Genomic DNA, 16153 nt, shown 5'->3' with positions numbered 1-16153 from the left:
CTCCCACTTGAATTTCTAGTGCTCCTCCCAAATCTAGCTAATCCTATAGTCTTTAAACTCATCCCAGCAAAATTCACAAAGTCTCATGCCATATGTGTTTCTCATAGGATAAATCTTGCCATCAGAAAAGAGAAACTATTTAGTTAGAATTTCCCAAGCATTTGATGTAGGCTTTTTTCTCTCTCTCTTTTTTTGTAAGGAGGCTACAGCAAGTTAGAAAAAGAAAACTCCTTTCAGTTTGTCAATTTTATAGTCTCTCCTGGCTTAGGGCCACCAATCTTAAATATGTCCTTGTGAGTGTTAGCAACAAAGATTATATTGCTTTAATAAGTATTTACTGTCCCTTATCTGATCTGAAGAACAGTGATTTCAAAGTATTGTAGTCTTACAGTTGGGTACAAAGTATAGATACACTCTACAAATCTGTCCAACCTTCACCAACTAGATTATTTTACATAGAAAAAAATCTTAAACACTTTAACTTTCCATGGAAACAGCTACAAGCTTACATAAAGGAGGTAGATATCATTATGCCTATTTTATAGATATGGGCACTATAGATGTGGCACATAGATGTGGCCAGAGTTTAAGTAATTTGGCTCAGATCACGCAACTAGTAAGCATCAGAGCTACACTTCAATGCCCCTTGGTTGGAACTCCAGATGATAGAAGAAATGCCTCACAAGAAAAGTCAGTAATAAAAACTTTAAGCACGTGGCTACATTTTACTTAAGCCAGCCTGAAACTGATTGTATTTATATACCTAATCACCTGCTTCATCTGTGTCCTAAAGAATGATGGACCCCAAACAAACCCACAGCCAGATCCCAAGGCCACCTTCTCATTACAGAGGGTTATCCTAGCACAGAAGACTCAGATGTCTCAGGTAGGGCAGTGGACATTGGGTGGCGTTCCAATAATCAAATGCTGTGTAACAAACCATTGTAAAAGTTAATGGATTGATAAACAACAAAAACTTAAGGGATTAAAATACCAACTACATTTATTTCATTTATGACTCTGCGATTTTCACAGGGATCAGTAGAGAGAGTTCATCAGTATCAAGTAGCACCCCTTAAATGCTGGAATTAGACTCATCTGATGGCCTTTTCAGGTACATGATTAGTGATTCTATGATTAGAACCTTAGCTGAGGCTGTCAGCCAGAACACTCAAATGTGGCCTCTTCTTGTATCTGGGGCTTCCTCACAAAATGGTGGCTGGGTTCCAAAGGTGAATATCCTTAGCGAGAAAGATCCAGACAGAAGCTGGATTGCCTCTTATGACTTAAACTTCTAAGTCACTTAACCTCACTCTTGTGGATTGAACTGTGTCTCCTTAAAAGACATGTTCAAGTTGTAACCCCCACTACCTGTTTATGTAACCTTATTTAAAAATTGGGCCTTGGGGGGCCTGGGTGGCTTCGCTGGCTAAGCATCCAACTCCTGATTCAGCTCAGGTCTTGATCTCGGGGCTATGAGTTCAAGCCTCACACTGGGCTCTATGTTTCCTTCTTACCAGATTATGTGCTGGGGTTAGTTTCAGAAGTGGGAGTTTATTCTGGGAATATGCACACACACACACATACACACAGATATTTGCACATCTGTATATAAACATACATGTATTTTTTTTAAGATTTTATTTATTTATTTGATAGAGATTGTAACTAGTCAGAGAGGCAGGCAGGGAGAGAGAGGAGGAAGCAGGCTCCCTGCTGAGCAGAGAGCCCGATGCGGGGCTCGATCCCAGGACCCTAGGATCATGACCTGAGCCAAAGGCAGAGGCTTTAAGGCACTGAGCCACCCAGGCGCCCCAAACATACATGTATTTTTAAGACAAGAACAGAACAGGAAGTATTTTCTGCTTTCATTTATTCCCAGAAAGAGAGCTTTGAATGGACTTCGGTATATGCTTTGACATAAAACGAGCGACGATCTAGAACATTCATCCATGTGCCCATGCTAATTTAAAGAACTTTGTGAGAGCTAGCCTCTGCGAATGTTCCATGTTCTTCATTCCCCAGGGTCCGCCAATTCATACACTGTGGCTGCCCGGACAGGAGATGTGGGGTGTGAGATATGGTGGTATATACCTCTCTTGTGCATAATGTCAGGACACCTGCTAAGGAACAACTCTTTGTGCTTTCTGTCCAACTCTTAACAAAATAAATGATGGCCCCTAGTTACACCAAAAGTGAGCCCTGTGAGTGGGCACAAAGCAGTTGAAAATGACTCCTGATGTGAGTGCCCTTATCTGTCAGTGAGCTTCCCTGCCTTTATATTTTCCCACATAGGTGAGAGTTAGAGAAGGGGAGGGAAACAGTGCTGAAGTAGAGCAAGACTGAGGCATCTCCCCTAGACAATTTCCCCCTCTCCATTTGGGACTCTCTCATACTAGCCCTCTTGGCGTAGAAACCTGTCTGATTGTTTCATCAGCTATGTGTGTACAGAGATACCCAAAGAAAAAGGATTCCAGGAATGACTTTCTACGTAACAAAGACCAGTCCCTGAGCTCTTTCCAAGCATGAACTCTCCTTTGGCGAGAAGTTCCTGAGCCCCAAGTACATGAAAGAGATAACTGGAATTAGAGGTTCATCTCCCCAATCTCTTAATTCTGCCTTTTCTACTTAATGGATACACTGAAAATCTTGGCACTTCAAGTTGGAAAACTCAAACACAATGATAGTATGCAGTATTATTCAAAAGACTATTAAATAAATTAAATTTCTCAGACTCTAGGCTTTACTTGTTCTCTAAGTCTGTCCCATGTGACAGGAACTAAAGGTTGTTTTTCTAGGACTAGAATCCAGAACGTAGGGCAAGGGAGGAGCCTGGGAGAGCCAGGGGAGCCACAGTGCCCCTGAGTTTTCAACTCTTCTAGGAGTAAAGGACACTATTGGTCGAAAGGAGGCTCCAGTGGCTTATTTCATCATACAGCCATGGGGGAACCTCCACATCTCCTTTGCCTTTTTTTTTGTGGTCTCACCCTCTTTGGAGTCTTTGAGAGGTATTTTTCCACTCAGCCCTTGAAGAAGGCTGTGTCCATGTGACCTAAGTTTAATGTAAAGAAGTCTACTTTAGATGAACACTCTGAGGGACTCAGGGAAAGGGACCATGATCCATGCATCTTACTGTCAAATGTTCAGGAAACAGATTAATACAGAGACAGAGTAATGGAAGGACATTTTTTAAAACACAGAAATTCATACAACTTTTTTAAAGTCTGCAATTATTTCCAAACATAATGCCTTAATGCCCACAAAGTACCAGATGACTTATTAGAGATGCCAAATAAGAAATAATGGGGAGGGGCGCCTGGGTGGCTCAGTGGGTTAAAGCCTCTGCCTTCGGCTCAGGTCATGATCCCAGGGTCTTGGGATCGAGCCCCGCATCGGGCTCTCTGCTCGGCAGGGAGCCTGCTTCCCGTCCTCTCTCTCTGCCTGCCTCTCTGCCTACTTGTGATCTCTGTCTGTCAAATAAATAAATAAAATCTTAAAAAAAAAAAAAAGAAATAATGGGGAGGGGCGCCTGGGTGGCTCAGTGGGTTAAAGCCTCTGCCTTGGGCTCAGGTCATGATCCCAGGGTTCTGGGATCGAGTCCCGCATTGGGCTCTCTGCTCAGCAGGGAGCCTGCTTCCACTTCTCTTTCTCTCTCCTCTGCCTACTTGTGATCTCTGCCTGTCAAGTAAATAATAAATAAAATCTTAAAAAAAAAAAAAAGAAAGAAAGAAAGAATGGGGAACGAGGAAGGCTAAAAACAAGGCATTGGTTATAGCTCTGACTAGTTAGATCCCCTCCGCTTCCTTGGTTTCTGCCCATCCGTGAACACCGGATTTGCTTCCTTCTACCTCCTCCCCATCCTGTACCCTGCTTCAAGCAGAGGGTAGGGTTGGTGGTTAATCACTGGAGAAGTGGAACTGAACAGACTCTGAGCTCAGAGATCTAAGTACAGCAGAGTGTGGGGGTGAGATGCAGGGACTGCCTGAAAGCGCCTTCAGAATGGGGGTTCCCCTCTTCCCACACACCTCAAGCATCCACCATTGCTTCAGACCCCTCCAGAAGTCAGTTACAGAAACCAAGGCAGGAGATCAGTGGGCCTTGCTTATGAAAATTTTAAATTCCCGAGAAAAGCCCTCCAGGTACATATGTTTGAGTGTCCAAATCCAAAACAAGCTTTCCCCACAACTCACTCTGGGGACAAAAACACATTTGTGCATGGAGTCTCCCCATATACTTAAGTTCTTATTTCTAAAGATGGGCAGAAATCCAAAGTTCACCGTACACTTAAGAAAAATCTAAATCATATCCTGGTGGTTATGTCACCATTTAAATGAGAGGGGAAAACAAAAGAAAGGATAATTTAGCATACAGGAAATAGGGTCCCCAAATAAGAGTGCATGGAATGGAAGCCCCTGGGTGGCAACTGTGCAGCAGGTTCAAAAAACAAGTAGTCTATATTGAATAAGAGGATGGAGGATTCTCTTCTCGGGAATAAAGGCAATGATTACTTCACGGTCTTGAGCACAATGCAAATGGGCATGAAATTTAGGATACACAGGGAATGTGGTAAATTAAAAACAATATTTAAATTTAAAATTTAAATATATTTATTTAAATTTAAAATATATTCCCTGCATGAAGAACGAATTATCTGATCACATGTATTCATGTAAAGAATGTAATTTACTGAATATTATAAATACTGAATATGTTTGTAATATACAACAAGGCCTAGGCCTTACTTACTTCTGTACTCCAGCCAGGGGTGCCTTCATGAGCAGTCCCCCAGGGTCCCACACTTAGAAGAACTCCTATCTTGGTTTAATATTCTACTCTCATCTGTCTCGAAATTCTTTATTGTATCTTTCAGCTTCTGTTTCCTTTTTCTTTTTTGGATTTCATTTATTTGAGAGAGAGAGATAGACAGCGAGAGCAGCAACACAAGCAAGCGGAGTGGGAGAGGGAAAAGCAGGCTCCTCTGCAGGGAGCCTGATGTCGGTCTCAATTCGCAGACCCTGGGATCGTGACCCAGGCTGAAGGCAGACATCAACCACTGAGCCACCCAGGCACCCCTCAGCTTGTGTTTTCTAAGTGAAGTCTATGGGACGAGGACACATGCCTGTAAGGAGAGGAACCCGCGCAGTAGCATGCCTACTGTTCTTGCTGCCTCATTCATACACAGCAGTCGCCATGCTCAGCATCCAGATGGACCAGCAGCGGGGCCAGATACACCCCGTGTTACCTAAATGTCTGAGTGAACAGAAGGACTGACAGCCCCTTGAGGCTCTGCTTTTACATTCTTATCGAAATCCTTCACTCACAGGGAAGGCAATGCAGTTCTGAGAAACATGAAAGATCAAGGAACCCATCATAACCTTCCTTACTCATTCACTGCCCTGTGTTAGCCAACTGCTTACCCTGGGAATGATGACAGAGAAGGAAAGAGAGGTTAAGCAGGGGTTCTTTTTCCTTTCAGTCCTTAGTCACACAACACTGAGCAGAAGGTAGGAATCAGGGGAGAAAGTTTACATGTTGGAGAGTAAAATTAAAACAATTGAACTAGTGTTGTGCAGCATTTCCATAGCTTAGATAAGAAAGAAATAAACATGCATATAGAATCCATGAAGGATAAATTGTGTAATTTGTAATTCTGCACTTAAGTGAAAAGCTCTTATATATGCACTTAAAATTCACATTGCACAAGAATAAAGATGAGTGAAAAAAAATTCATGCTGATCATGCCAAATTTTAGTTTTTCTTGACTTCAAACAATAGTCAGTAGGAAGTAAAAAATATCCTAGCAAGTTAAAAGAGAGAGACTCTGGAAAAAAGGAAAAGCTTTTATGTTTTAGTATGGCTACAACCACTTTTTTCCTGCTTTTCAAACAAAGGACCCCACAATCTCATTTTGCCCGGGGCCCTGTTAGTTATGGAGCTGTGGCTGGACACATTTTCTGATTAATTTAAAGCTATGGAGGGTGACAAGTTTGAGGTGAGGAGGTCACACACCTCATCCTCTAATAGGCACCATCTGTTTTTATGGTTTTTAATTACACAAGTGACTGAGATTGAGTCCCCAGAAGCAGACTCAGAGGGGGAACTGTTCTAAGACAATCCAGGGAAGCTTGAACTGGAAGGAGGCCAGATAGAAAGTGCAGTTTCAAGTAAAGTCCCTTGAAGCCAGTGAAGCCATTTAGGGTGAATCACTGGGGAGCTGTAAAGAATCAAAATGCACCCTTTGAGTTGCCTAATCAAGGGCTAGGCTGTAGGAATCCGTTTACTCCTTCTGTCAGTTATTTGTTAAGAGCTGGATGGGGACAGGTATGTGAATGACCAGCCACGTCCGGCTCCCCAGAGCCAGCTGTTTCTGGCTATTTCTGGTAGCCTAAAGTCACCCTAGCAACAAAAAGACACAGGCGCTGACTGCTGGAGGGCCAAGCACCTTACATGCCAGAAAGCATAAAACATTAAATACATTCTAATAAAACTGCTTGGATCATCAGAAATGTGGTAAACAAAAAACGCTCCTCCAGAGAAGGATTACCCTGATAACAGGGTATCAAGGTATACCCTGTTCTTCCAGGTCATTTTCTGTGCTCTAACATTCAGTCCACAAATATTTACAAGTGCCTGCTGTATGTCCACTAGATACTGCAGATGTATAAGACGAACTTGGTCTCTGTTCTCACCTATCTTACCTACTAGTGGGCACGGTATTTGTCTGACTGTATTGTTTCTCGCCTGTTTCATTTTATGATGTATCATGGATACCTTGCTACATCAACTTATGCAAATTTGCTAAATATTTTATTGGCCACATAGAATTCCATAAAATGGATATGGGCATAATTCATTTAACCACTTCCCTATTGATTAAGCAGCAATTCCTAAGGGAAAATACCTGAGAAGAAAATAGAGCAAATACCTTCTTCAGATCTGCATGTTGGTATATTCTGAGGTTGACTAGGAGAGGATCACTATTGTAGGTAATGATGTGTAGGGATAAGTAGAGCAATCTACCTTAAGTTAAATCTAAGAGAATATTTCAGGAATCTTCTTCCCTGGTAAGAATGAGCAGAGGTCTAGAAGTCAAGCCAACCTGACCATGAAGGCCATGGTAATGTGAGGAAATTGTGCAAATGTTGCCATTATAAACCATTATGAAGGATGCCTGGGTGGCTCAGTCAGTTAGACGTCTGACTCTTGATTTCAGATAAGGTTGTGATCTCAGGGTCTTGGGGTCAAGCCCTGTCTTGGGCTCCAGGCTCAATACAGAGTCAGCTTGAGGTTCTCTCTCTCTCTCTCAAATAAATAAATAAAATCTTAGGTTAAAAAGAAAGAAAGAAGCCATTATAAGTCTTTGGAGGAATTCAAGTCCTTTTACAATAGGTATATATTGTATGATTTCCAGTTATTAGTTTGCCATGCAATTCTCTGATGCATACTAATAATACAGATGGGGAAAATAAAGACCAAGGTCACATGACCAGCGAATGGTGAAACCTGGATACAAACTTTAGTCTAACTCCTCAACCTATATTTTTTCCAAAAACAAGGCTGCATGCACTTTTGCTAAATTGTCAGCTTTTAAGTGGTATACTATAAATTGGGTTTTTATTTTACTGCCTTGTTCAGGAGATGGGGGAGATCATAGTTAGGGACAATGGAAGTTATTTATCAGCAGAATGAGTTTGTAGGGTAGAAAACTAACTATTTTTATGTAAATGTTAAACTAGAAATGTAACATACATTCAGAAGAAGTGCACAAATCAGAAGCATCAAGGAGTCTTTATAAAGAATACCTGTGGGAGATGGAGAGGCAAGATGGCAGAGGAGTAGCAGACTGAAATGACATCAGGTCACAGGAGTTCAGCTAAATAGGTGTCAAACCATTCCAAACACCTACAAACTCAACAGGAGATAGAAAAGAAGAAGAGCATCAATTTTAGAAATGGAAAATCAACCACTTTCTGAAAGGTAGTCCAAAGCAACAGGAAGATAGACTGTTGGGGGAGGGTCCAGCTCCTAGCAAGTGGCAGATCAGTAGAGCACAAAATCAGAACTTTTAGAAGTCTGCTCCACTGAGGGATATTGCTCCAGAGGCTAAGTGGGGGTGAAGCCCTCACAGGGACAGTGTAGTCTCAGTACCCATGGGGTCACTGAAAGATCAGGGGTATCTGAGTGTGGCAGAGCTCCAAGATATTGGAGCGGGGAAGCCGGCAGCAGAGACAGAGTTGAGGAGGGGGCTCTCCCTTAAACCATGATCCACGGCACAGTTGGGCCACTGCTCTTTCAGCAGGGACTCCACAAGTGGCAGATCCAAGGAGACTCACCTTCCTCCTCTAGAGGCAGGAATCTCATTCATTTATTCCTATCTGGATAAAATGACAAGGTGGAAAGACTCACCACAAAAAAAAAAAAAAAAAGAAAGAAAAAGAAGCAGTACCAATGGCTAGGGACCTAATCAATACAGACATTGGTAATATAGCAGATCTAGAGTTCAGAATGACGATTCTTAAGATGCTAGCTGGGCTCGAAAAAGGAATGGGAGATATTAGAGAACCACTTTCTGGAGAAATAAAAACCCAGTCTGGAGAAATAAAAGAACTAAAATCTAACTTGAGACAATATAGTAACAGTCACTCTACAAGCAATACAATGGCACTAAATTCATGTCTTTTAATGGTTACCCTGAATGTAAATGGGATAAATGCCCAAATCAAAAGACAGAGGGTATCAGGATGGATAAAAAAACAAGACCCATTGGGGCACCTGGGTGGCTCAGTGGGTTAAAGCCTCTGCCTTCGGCTTGGGTCATGATCCCAGGGCCTTGGGATCAAGCCCTACATCGGGCTCTCTGTTAAGCAGGGAGCCTGCTTCCTCCTCTCTCTGCCTGCTTCTCTGCCTACTTGTGATCTCTGTCTGTCAAATGAATAAATAAAATCTTTAAAAAAAAAAAAGGAAAAAAATTATTTAAAAAAAAAAACACAAAATAACAACAATAAAAAAAAACAAGACCCATCAATATGCTGTCTACAAGAAACTCACTGTAGACCCAAAGACACCTCCAGATTTAAAGTGAGGGAATGGAAAACAATTTGCCATACTAATGGACATCAAAAGAAATCTAGGGTGGCAATCCTCATATTAGATAAAGGTCTCAAGTACACAACCTAACCCTACACCTCAAAGAGCTAGAGAAAGAACAGCAAAGAAAGACTAAACCCAACAGGAGAAGAGAAATAATAAAGATCAGAACAGATAACAATGAAATAGAAACCAAAAGAACACTAGGACAAATCAACAAAACTAGAAGCTGGTTCTTTGAAAGAATTAACAAGATTTATAAACCACTGGCCAGACTTATCAAAAAGAAAAAGGACCCAAATAAATAAATAAAATCATGAATGATGGGGGAGAGATCACAACCTACACCAAAGAAATACAAACAATTATAAGAACATATTATGAGCAACTACACACCAGAAAATTTGACAATCTGAAAGAAATGGATGCATTCCTAGAGACATATAAATACCAAATTGGACAGCCACATGCAGAAAAATGAAATTGGACCATTTCCTTATACCACACATGAAATAGACTCAAAATGGATGAAGGACCTCAATGTGAGAAAGGACTCCCATCAAAATCCTTGAGGAGAACACAGGCAGCAACCTCTTCGACCTCAGCCGTAGCAACTTCTCCATAGGAACATCGCCAAAGGCAAGGGAAGCAAGGGCAAAAATGAACTACTGGGACTTCATCAAGATCAAAAGCTTCTGCACAGCAAAGGAAACAGTTAACAAAACCAAAAGACAACTGACAGAATGGGAGAAGATATTTGCAACCGACATATCAGATAAAGGGCTAGTATCCAAAATCTATAAAGAGCTTAGCTTAGCAAACTCAACACCCAAAGAACAAATAATCCAATCAAGAAATTGGCAGAGGACATGAACAGACATTTCTTTAAAGGAGACATCCAAATGGCCAACAGACACAGGAAAAAGTGCTCCACATCACTCGCCATCAGGGAAATACAAATCAAAACCACAATGAGATAACACCTCACACCAGTCAGAATGGCTAAAATCAACAAGTCAGGAAATGACAGATGCTGGTGAGGATGCAGAGAAAGGGGAGCCCTTCTATGCTGTTGGTGGGAATACAAGCTGGTGCAGCCACTCTGGAAAACAGCATGGAGGTGCCTCAAAAAGTTGAAAATAGAGCTACCCTATGACGCAGCAATCACACTACTGGGTATCTACCCCTAGATGCCCATCAACAGATGAATGGATAAAGAAGTGTCTGTATACACACACACACACACACACACACACACACAATGGAATACTATGAAGCCATCAAAAGATGAAATCTTGCCATTTGCAATGATGTGGATGGAACTAGAGGGTATTATGCTGAGCGAAATAAGTCAATCAGAGAAAGAAATTATCATATGATCTCCCTGATATGAGGAATTTGAGGGGGGGTGTTTGGGGGGTAGGGAAGGAAAAAGTGAAACAAGATGGGATCGGGAGGGAGACAAAACACAAGAGACTCTTAATCTTACAAAACAAACTGAAGGTTGCTGGGGGGATGGAGAGAGTGGTTGGGTTATGGATATTGGGGAGGGTATGTGCTATTGTGAGTACTGTGAAATGTGTAAGCCTGATGATCCACAGACCTGTACCCCTGGGGCTAATCATACATTATATGTTAATAAAAAATAATTAATAATAATAAAAAAGAACATCTGTGGAACCAGTGCTTTGCATTCTTACATTACCAGCAACCCAAAGCAACCCAAAGCCTCATCAGGATTCACAATTCTGATTCCTGTCATTGTGCATTTTTTTCACCTGCTTTAGAACTCCAAAAATGGAATCACATCAGGTGGTAGGCAGCTTCAGAATGAGTTTCGGGGTGCCTGGGTGGCTCAGTGGGTTAAAGCCTCTGCCTTCGGCTCAGGTCATGATCCCAGGGTCCTGGGATTGAGCCCCGCATCGGGCTCTCTGCTCAGGGAGGAGCCTGCTTCCCTTCCTCTCTCTCTGCCTGCCTCTCTGCCTACCTGTGATCTCTGTCTGTGAAATAAATAAATAAAATCTTTAAAAAAAAAAAAAAAGTACTCAGGGCCTATTAGACAATATACATATCACGCAAAAAAAAAAATCCCTATAAGTAGATAAATTCCTTTATCTATTGTACTGTTCTATTCCATAGCTCTATTTCTATTCTTTTGTCTGTACCACATTGTTCTAATTATCATAGCTTAATCAATCATGTCATCTGATATATAGTCCTCCATCTTTGTACTTTTTCATGTCTTACTATGACTGCCCTTAAGAATCTCTATATAAATGTTAGATTCAACGTATCAATTTACGGACAGACAGACATATACATACATACCGACACACACACACACAAAAGATATTGACTCTTACTGCATTGAATCTGTAAAGTTTGGAGATTATTGATTTACAATATTGAATATGCAATCAATGACCAACGACATCCATTTATTTAAGTCTGATTACCTCAAAGAGTTTCAGTTTTCTGTATTGAGTTTTCATAATCTTTTTGTTATATTTATTCCTAGGTGTTTGATTTTTTAAAACATTTTTGTTATAAAATATGTTATAGAGTCAGGAAATCACAAAAGGCAAATATATAGCTTAATGATATTAGAAAACAAATACTCCTGTAATCATCATACAATTAAAGAAACAGAACTTTGCCTGAAGCCCCTCCTGGTGTCTTGATCCAATTGCAATTTTCTTCTTCCAAAAAGTAATCATTTTCCTCATTTTCCTTATAATTGACTCATCCTTAAATTTCTTATAAATTTATCATCCAAGTTTGTAACCCTAGACATGGTTTAGTTTTGCTGTTTTAAATAATGACTTTTTCTCTTTTACTCTATAAGTCACCTTTCCAACCTTTTACTGACCTTCAATGAATCTGTTGAAGAATACATTGACCTGTAGAGTTTGACCTTGACTGTAGAGTTCCCCACAATATGGATTTTGCTGAGTACATGTTCATGGTGCAGCTAAATATGTTCCTCTGTCCTCTGTATTTCCTGGAAAATAAGAAACGGGTCAATCCTTTCAGGAAGACTACAGACGGTGGTGTATTATTTGTCAGGAAGCAGACAATGTCTGGTTATTGCTCTCTATGTGATGTCAGCAGCCATTGATACTCAGTGAATACACAAATCTTTTGTTCAATCACTAGAACTCACAGTTCTTCTAAGTTAATCTTGCATTTCCAAATTCTACCAGGTCCCAGCATAAATTCATCACGGATTGCAAAATTGAGATATTCTAACTTAATCACTTCTTTTCCACTTATTGGCAAGAATACTTTTATGAAAAGATCTATCCCCTCATCTACAATTTGGTTGCACAGTGATACAGTTCACAACAGAAAGGCAGTTTAAAAGCTTGGTTATTCTCTCACCCCACCCCATTCTACCTCCACCATTTTAAAAAGCAGGTTTCATTATAATAAATTTTCCCCCAATGATCCTCATAAGGTGACCTTTTTTTGGTATCCATAGAAACTCATCGATTTAAACATAGTTGGTGGATTTTAATTCATTGTAATTATTATACCTACTGAAGTTCAAACTGTTCTATTGTTCATGGAAAGCCTTCTCACATTTGGCCCCTGAGTCCTCTTGAAATGGCCCAGTGCTCTTTGATAACTTCCTTATTATTTGGTATCACAAAACTTCCCAAGTACATTTCACACAAATGCACCACAGACCTTAAATCAGCCATTTCAAGATCATAATCTGAGCCCTATGGATCTTTGTTCCTCCTGGGTTGGTCATTGGCTCTAGTCCTATTCAATAGACAGATAGTGTGTATGTGTAATGTATATGTGTGTGTGTGTGTATGTGTGTGTGCTTGACACATATTTTCATATATAATTATATATAGAGTATGTATACAGTTACATATATAAATTTATAGATATAGACATAGAACTAAATACCTTTATTTATATAAATGCAGTTAAAAATGCCATGCCTGGGTGACTCAGTTGGTTAAGGGTCTGCCTTCAGCTCAGGTCATGATCTCAGGGTCCTGGAATTGAGCCCTGGGTCAGGCTCCCTGCTCAGTGTGGAGTCTACTTGTCCTTCTCCCTCTGCCTCTCCCCTACTTGTGTGCATGCATGCTCTCTCTCTCTCACTCAAATAAATAAAGTCTTTAAAAAATATATATATATATATAGCTAAAATGACTTACTAATTACAGACAGATAATTCTAACTCAGCACTGCAGGATTTAATAAACATCCTCTATATTACCTCTGTATTCATTTCCTCCATCCTGAGAACCCAAGTTCCGTAGCTCACAGATGTTATAACTAGAATACTTCAGGGATGCCTGGGTTGCTCAGTCAGTTAAGCACTGAACTCTTGATTTTGGCTCAGGTCATGATCTCAGGGTTGTGAGACTGAATCCTGTATTGGGCTCACACTGAGTGCAGAGTCTGCTTGTCTCTCTTCCTCTGCTCTTCCTCCCAGGCATGCACATTTTCTCTTTCTCCCAAATAAATAAAATCGTTTATAAAAAAAAAATAGAATACTACATAATTCCTCATTTGTTCCATTCCATATTACTCACAGAACAGACTCAGAATTGCAATTTCAATATACAATGCTTGAAAACAGTTTTAACTTCATTTGGTGTTTGTTCATTGTTTCTCTGTCACTTACAGGACTGATACCTACATTGCCAGAGCTTACAGCCATTGCATATGATAGTCTTTCCTGTTTAACCCTCATTTACTTCTCATTCTACAGGCATCACTACACTTAATGCTCATCAGCCATACTTATATTGATTATCTCTAGTCACTTCAGCTGTGTGATATTCTTTCTTTAATAGTCTCCTTCATAAGGGTTCATGGAATTCAGATAACCTGACTTCTTGCATGTTGGTTAATAGTTGGTCCATGTCCTTTGTAGTTAAAAGTTGATTTTGTTAGGATTAAAATTCCAACCTCCCATTTTAGGTCTAAAATTTCTCTAGAATACAACTCAGTGTTGATCATTCTGACTTACTATTCCACGTATGTAATATACTTGTTCAAAATGCAGTTTCTATTAGTGTTATTTTTACTATTACTATTATTATTTTATAAAATTTCTTTTTTAAAGATTTTATTTATTTATTTGACAGATAGAGATCACAAGTAGATGGAAAGGCAGGCAAAGAGAGAGAAGAGGAAGCAGGCCCCCTTTTGAGCAGAGAGGCCGATGTGGGGCTCAATCCCAGGAACCTGGGAACATGCCCTGAGCTGAAGGCAGAGGCTTTAACCCACTGAGCCACCCAGGTGCCCCTAGAAAATTTCTTAAATTATACTGTTAATATTTGTTCTGTTTCTTTGGTTTTATTCTTTAGGTGCTTCTATCATTTGTATATTTGATATTCTTTTTTTTTTTTTTTTGCCTATATTCAGTATTTGTCACTTTCTCTTGAATCTTTTTCAACTGCTTTTTTGTATTTTAAAATTTTAGAATATTCGGTAATTTGTGGAATATTTTTCTTTCTTTTTTTTAAAGATTATTTATTTATTTATTTATTTATTTGACAGACAGAGATCACAGAGAAGCAGGCAGAGATAGAGTGGAGGAAGCAGGCTCCCTGCTGAGCACAGAGCCCGATGTGGGGCTTGAACCCAGGACCCTGGGATCATGACCTGAGCCGAAGGCAGAGGCTTTATTTTATTTTATTTTATTTTATTTTTTATTTGACAGAGAGAGATCACAGTAGGAGAGAGGAAGGGAAGAGGTCACAGAGAGAGGAAGGGAAGCAGGCCCCCTGCTGAGCAGAGAGCCCGATGTGGGACTCGATCCCAGGACCCTGAGATCATGTCCTGAGCCAAAGGCAGCGGCTCAACCACCTGAGCCACCCAGGCGCCCCAAGGCAGAGGCTTTAACCCACTTAGCCACCCAGGCGCCCCTATGAAATATTTTTCATCTATTTTTTTCATAAGGCATTATCTGTTGTGCTTATTCATCCTTGTGTTTCTCCTGATTGACTTTTTTTTAATTGACTTCTTTTTTTCATGAATTATTTCCATTTGAGTTTATTCCTGAGATCTATTTTATGTTTGGACAGTAAACTGAATACCAGAATAAAACCAATTCAGTTGGGATGTATTTTAGTTTTATATACCATGGATACTATTTGTGCTTTTGTTTACAATTTTTGCATGCATGCTCAGAAGAGAAATTGGCCTGTGATTCCATTCTTGTAATATTCTTTTCAGCTTTGGTCTGAAGCTGATGATGGCCTTATTAAAAAAAAAAAAAAAAGATTTGAGTAGTGTATTCTGTTGTTTCTGTTTCCTGGAAATTTTTTACGATTCCTATTTCTTCCCTAAATATTTGGATGAATTTACCAAGAAAGTCACTTATCCCTGGAAATTGTTTTCTGTAAATGTACTTAACTGGGGTTATTAGATACTCTTTTCTTTCTTGGGTTATTTTTAGGCTGCATTCTTTTAAAGAAATTATAATCTTGGATGAATTTCCAAATTTCTAAGCATAAAATTTATCATCATTTTAACAGTTTGGGATGTAAATTACAATACATAATTTACCATCATTACACCAATTAATGTAAGCAATTCAGTGCAATCCACAGAGCTGTACAACCATCACCAAAACCCAATTTTAGAAGATTTTTGTTCGCCCCAAAAAAAGTCAAGACACATCAGTAGTCTTTTGCCATTGTCTTCAACCCTTCAGCCCTAGGCAACCACTCACCTACTTTCTGTCTCTACAGATTTGCCTATTCCGGGCATTTATAATAAATGGAGTTACACAATATATGGTCTTTTGTGAGTGGTTTTTTCACTTTGCATAATGCTTTCATGGTTCATCCATGTTGTAACATGTAACAATAATTCATTCCTTTTTATAGCTCGAAAATAGTTCATTGTATGAATATTACACATTTTTTATTGACATTTGGGTTATTTCCACTTTTTGACATTATTAATATTCTTCTATGAACATTCACGTGAAAGTTTTTGTGTGGACCCAAGTTTCTACTTCTGCTGAGTATATATCTTGTAGCAGAAAGTGCAGAATAACTCTTATGCTCAACATTCTGAGAAACTGTCA

General features: G+C 39.8%; 1 long non-coding RNA gene across 3 annotated transcripts in view; it reads right to left on the bottom strand.

The window, feature by feature from the left end:
• The window catches only part of LOC101674398, a 77404-nt gene that overhangs the window by 54231 nt on the left and 7020 nt on the right, over positions 1-16153 (bottom strand). For all 3 annotated transcript variants that reach the window (XR_200816.3, XR_001176396.2, XR_006608216.1), the window contains exon 2: positions 11957-12088. This is a non-coding gene — a long non-coding RNA (uncharacterized LOC101674398). The remainder of the gene's footprint in view (positions 1-11956; positions 12089-16153) is intronic.

The sequence above is a fragment of the Mustela putorius genome, unplaced genomic scaffold (genome assembly GCF_011764305.1).
Source record: "Mustela putorius furo isolate JIRA1106 unplaced genomic scaffold, ASM1176430v1.1 tig00000854_pilon_pilon_pilon, whole genome shotgun sequence".
In the NCBI taxonomy this organism is placed as follows: domain Eukaryota; kingdom Metazoa; phylum Chordata; class Mammalia; order Carnivora; family Mustelidae; genus Mustela; species Mustela putorius.
Note: the sequence above shows the minus strand (reverse complement) of the source record. Positions and strands in the feature narration are given on the sequence as shown.